Here is a 6000-nt window from a genome sequence, read left to right on the forward strand (position 1 = left end):
ATGCATTTACTGAGAGGGTGCTTTAAAACAACACCTAACTACAGAATCCTCACCAGGCAAGACCAAAATTACCCAAGTATGTTGCTTACATGACTGACAGTATCCTCTGTCAAATAAAGTTCATATAACCATCAGATCAATTCTTGGGCATGAGAGAGTTTGCTAGTGCCTCTCCTTCAAAAGACAGATCCACTGGTAATAGGTTGCTCATTTGCTTTCCTGGCAACACTCAGCTTCTGCTTCCTGAGAAATAAATTCTCAAAGCAGAAGCCAGGACCACCTATCCTGAGGCTGAATTGTCACCTTAGAAGTCGTCTACATGCAGAATTCCAGACCTCTCCTTCAACAAATCACAGCTCATCTGGGCAGCTCCAAGTTCACAAGGACAGAGTCAGAACAGAAAACTGACAAATACAGCACGCCATGTTCCACCTGCTGACCAGCAATAGGCAAAATCAAAGGCAGAAGGACCTTTGGGAGAATCCAAAAACCAGCAATTTCTGTGGATTAATTGCTTCAGGATCATTATGCTTTCTTAACAGCTTCCAGGCAATTAGTCTTTTCTCTGTGTCTGGATTCTTTCCCTCAGTTTTGTTTTTAATTAGAGTAATATTAGCAAGGCTGTGAAATATTTCATACCTTTCTCAGTACACATTCATGCAGAGATGAATCCGTGCCAAGGGATTTGGGTTTGGATGCTAGGCTGGTATCAGTAAGGTCAGAATCTCAGATTCTGGCTCAGTCTCTTCAGGCAACCACCAAATGGTAGGCTTCAATTGCTGAATCCTGTATCTTTCCACTGCAAAAAGACATTCATTCATGCTGTTGCCACAAAACTCAAAGCAGTTTGCAAACTACACATATTGTAGCTTTCTTTTTGTTCCCTTTTTGGTACATAACAAGGAGTCTTCTCATGCATTCACAAGAAAAGCACTCATTCCATGAGCTCAGCTGAAGCCAAGTCCATAGAATGGGGCAAGATCATGCTCCCATCTCCATGGGAACTACAATGTCAACTCTTGCCCACCACAGCAGCTTGGTTATAAAGTGCAAAACTAAAGGAACAGAAAGATACATCTATCCTGAGCATAATAGTAGTAATCTCCAACAAAACTTACACATTGCCAGGGGCCAAGCCGTCCTCAAAGAAGCATAATGTGTCTAACCAAGAGCCACCTGTTAGAGGTTCACCTCCAATAATTTTCTTTCTTCCACCTGTATCCCCAGAAATTTAGGCCGTGTTGCCAGTAAAAACACACAGGTTTCAGGTTTTGGTGTCTTTTTTTTTGTTACAGCATGCTTTTTATTGCTCTCTCTCATCATCACTGACAACAATTCAAGAGCAGAAAGCTTTTCATGGTTTAGGGTAGTGCTCTGCATATTTAGCAGCTTTCAGAAAGCATAATAAGAAGCAAATGTTTTTCCCAGCACTTGCAAAAGCTTCAAGGCAGTTAAAATATAGCTGCTAAGCAGACCACACCTTACCACAGGGCTTCTCTTGTCACTGGCATCCATCATCTGAACCCTGCACATTCCACTGGATTTTCCTTTACCATTGGAGATTCCTCCTGATTCTCCTCTGAAAATTCCTTATTACAACACAGTTCATTTCATGAAAGCAATTAACAGCAGTAAGTGTGCATGTGCATGTCTCTCCTCATAACTGCTATGTGTGACTGTCCAGTAGGTGTGTTCTGCTACGCCTTGCCAGGCAGCAGCAAAGCAGTCACAAAAATAAATGGAATTCCGATTTGCTATTGATCTACTTTCAAAACTAATAAACAGGGCTGGTGCTGATAGTTGCCAAACCTCTGCCCAAATAAAACTATGACACTTCATAAATATCCAATAGAGATAGATCTACATGTGCCCCATTTTCCCCAGTATTTATAAATATATCCCTTTAACACTGAATCTTCTGTTAGGAAATGTCATCTCAGTCATACCCAGATGTTCTATTTTAAGCATGAATCTTTCCTCTTTGACTAACTCAAACAAACATCCCTCTTACTTTAGGCCCCACACATAAACAACATTCTACCTCATGCATTCTTATTAGAAGTTACAGAAGTGAAAGATGAAAAGAAAAACCAATCCCTAGGGTAATCCAGTTGCTCTACTGGCCTCTTGCATGAACTAACCCTGTACCAGCCAGGTTAACGTATCTCCAGAGTCAGGCAAGGGATGAGCAGCAGCAGTAAGGAGCCAGTTTCCCCTCTACAATACCATACAGGAATGTTTTGTGCCACTCAGGAGTTTCCCTTGCTCTATTTACACTCATCATTTCTCAAGAGTGCATAGAGCAACTCTCTCTTGTCCTTGGTGTTCACAACACTCCCTGGGTACCAAAAGGTTTGGCTACATCCCCTCTGCATGCCCAGAGGAGATGCCCCACAGCCTTAAGCCCAAGCTTTAGCTTGGTTTGAGACCTAGGTTGTTGAAGAGAAGCACTTCTGACAACTGCTTCTTTCCAGCTGATCTGAGAAGAAAGACAAAGTTTTGAACCACACAGCTTGATACCACCACTGGGATATTTGTTAGAGAAGGCAGACCCCTGAAGGTTGAAGACTGCTGATACCCCCCTTCTCTGCAAGGAAAGCCTGTCTTTTGGCCATTATTAAACCCCAGAATCCTCAGGCTAATAAACATGGGAACTGGCCTGATCTTTGTACAGCCTGACTATGGTGCTTTATTGTTTAGACTGAACCGCTTTAACAGTAGGGGGAAAAGCTTCAGATGTGTGGTGAGGAGGAAAAGGTAGAGAAAAAAAATGGTATTTTCTTTCCACACAACATGAGACTTTCCTGTAGTATCAGCGAAATGAAAAGGCATTTCTTCTGCCCTGATCAGTCATAACATTTAAACCACAGAGCTAGCCGTGAAATCCTATGCATCATTTAAGACTTTGATGCTGAACTGACTTCATAGTAAAAATGTCTTGGCAGGGCTAAAGCACCTGCTGTCAAAGGAAATCACTGATTAAAGGGGCGGGTGTTTTTTTTAAAGAGGTCTTGTTCACTTTCACAAAACTGCATTAGGGTAATCCCTGAGTTATACCTCTGATGAGTAATTACTCCTGCAGTGTGCCTAGAGAACTGCTACTCAAAATCCTCATTAAAACCCATATGTATTTCTTCTGCATTTTCCTTTCAGCTATTATCAATGACAATGATCCGTGTATAAATATACACTTTCCTCCTTGATGATTATCCCTATTTCTTTTGCCTGATTCATTCAGCAAGGCCACAGTTCAATGCTTTTGAGGCCACAATGGCCTCTATGGGAATTAAGTCTGACATCAGAAATACTGAATTGTGGCTTCAGTGAATGAATTAAATGGGGAGGATTACACTAAATATCACTGAGAGTGCTCCTGCTCCCTCAGCCAATGGCAACCTATTTACTATGGAAGCAGTTAAGGACCTTACTTTAGGCAGAGCCCATGAAAATTAATTTTACCTTTTTGGGACATGTTGTTTTGCCATTGCTTTAAGAAGAAGAGCATAGTTACATACAAAGTGCTGCTTTCTGTTCCTTGTGTCAGTGTTTATAGGGTGGGATCTCCTGGCCAGTGGCAGACACTTTTAGGCTTTTTTCATTCACCTGTGGCCTAAAAGGGCCCAAACCCTCACATGGCAGCCAGGAGAGAGTCATTTGCTTTCTGAAGAGAAATACATTCCAAGATGATGCAGCTGATCATTCCAAATAAAACTATAGGCTCATTTCCAGTGCTCTCAAATAAAAGACTAAACTTGCTAGTGCTCATTTCGCCATCTCAGTTATCAGCTTCTTACCGACACAGGGCTGCTAGAGCAACACCAGTGTTACCACCTACTTTAGAAAGCTATACAAAGATGAATGGATCTTAAGAGGAAAAAATATTAGGAGTAAAATTCATTCTGCTTCCCTCTGCCTCAGGCAGTAACAATGGAAAAGCATACTAATTAAACAAATGAGAGAAAACCCAGGATGGGGGAAGCTGGAAGAGAATACAGATGCACAAGACTCAAGAATGGCTAGAAATATGCAACAAGCACAAGAAAAAAAAAATCTCCACAAGTCTGAGAAAACACCGACCCTTAGAAGAAATTAAACTGTAAATCAAAGCAACCTCATATTCTGCTGGTTTTACTCAATTTATACAACTTCCTTGAAGTGTCCTTGGCCTTCCCAGCTTCTCTTTGGAGCACAGGTAAGATGCTATACTGGGCTCCACTACCTTCTAACTTCCTCTGTTCCTCAGAATGGAGAGACATGTTTTCATAACAGAGCTTCAGAGGGGCCAGCACCTGCCAAGGTAGCTAGCTGTCTCTGCTTGAATTTCTGTTAAAATATGGACCTTGGCAGTAAAAACAGCAACAAAATCAGCAGTTTTCAAGAATCAAACTTCTATTCCAAAAGAAGCGCAAGGGTTTAAAACAGTAGAAAAGCAATTCTCTGTCTTCTACTTCTCAAGGCCTACGGAAAAAAAAAAAAACCAAAACAATTAAGTTTGAAGTTTTTCCTCCAAAATCTTATGGTTGTCACTTTTTGAAAAGTGAAATCTGAGTTTAAGTTAAGTTGCTCTTCCAATTCAGTGTTTTACTTCAGCATTATAGGACACATCGAGCATTAGAAAATTTGTGATGGGACACCAATACTTGGCAACATCTGGACTTAAACAAAAAGTTCACTTTGTCAAAATCAGATCTGAAGTTGTAACTGAACTGTGAAGGGACCCTACCCAACACCCTACTGAACTCATCCAAAATAAGCAGCACTATAGGCAACAAAATGATGGATACAATTTCTCTTTGTAACACACTTTCTGCCTGTGCAAGGCCCTGCTATTCATATCTATGTCATGCTTCTATGCAGGAGAAAAAAAAGTCAAATTTTTAAGCTATTAAAAAAACACATCCCCAAAAACCAAATTCACTACCCCACCCCCCCCCAAAAAAAAAAAAAAAAACAAAAAAAAACCTACCAACTGCCCCCCCCCAAAAAAAAAACCTCAAATAAAAAAAAAGAAAACAAAAAGTACAAAATCAAAACAGCACTGAGGCATTTGTTGGGAAAATACTTAATGGAACGGGTAGCTCCCACTACTCTTTCTTGTAACACCAAAATCAACTTCTCTTTCAGTAACTTGAAGAGTCACAGCCTTCATGGCTAAGAGGCTGATGCAGAAGCCTATCTGTCTGTCTGCATACCTGTGCTTAGAGAGAAATGCCTCTTAGGATATCCACATGTGCAAAATAGCAAGCAGCACCTACAAATCAATTAAGCAGACTATGCTGTTAGAAATTATTCACAACATAAACAGCCAGGACAGAGCAAGCAGGTAAGATCATAGGAAAACACTGAAAATGTTTACTTTATGACATAGGCAAGCAATCCACAAAGGATGCTCTAAGAGAAATGCCTTAAGGATGAGTACAGTTTATTAGCAGGCAGCCTTTCATCAGAAGTTCAGCACATAAACTGGGGGAGGAAAGAAGGGAGGGACACTCAGAGTGATGTCATTTTTCTTCCAAAGAAACAATAAGGTGTGATGACAACCTGCTTTCTTGGAGATGGCTGAGCACCTGTCTGCCAGTGGAGTGTGGTGAATGAACTCCTTGTTTTGCTTTACTTCCACACAGACTTTTTACCTTACCTATCAAACTGTCTTTATCCCAACATACCGGTTTTCTCACTTTTTTGAGCTTCCTATTCTCTCCCCCATTTCACTAGTGATGACCCCTTGACTTAAGCACCACTGAAGACCCAGGACACCAGCTGTATTCACTTCTCCCTATCCCTACAGACATACAGGTGCTCCTACTTTCCTTTGGAAATTCTGGAAAAGAAATAACCTCAAGGTAATAAAATGTGAGGAAGGCCCTATCATGTGCAGCATAAACTCGGACAAAGCAACAGATGCAAGGACAGCCACACAGCATACTGGAAATTAAACAGGAAGGCTATATTTCCACACATGACATGACAGTGCCATTTAGAAACCATACAAAAATATTA

The sequence above is a fragment of the Vidua macroura genome, chromosome 4 (genome assembly GCF_024509145.1).
Source record: "Vidua macroura isolate BioBank_ID:100142 chromosome 4, ASM2450914v1, whole genome shotgun sequence".
Classification (NCBI taxonomy): domain Eukaryota; kingdom Metazoa; phylum Chordata; class Aves; order Passeriformes; family Viduidae; genus Vidua; species Vidua macroura.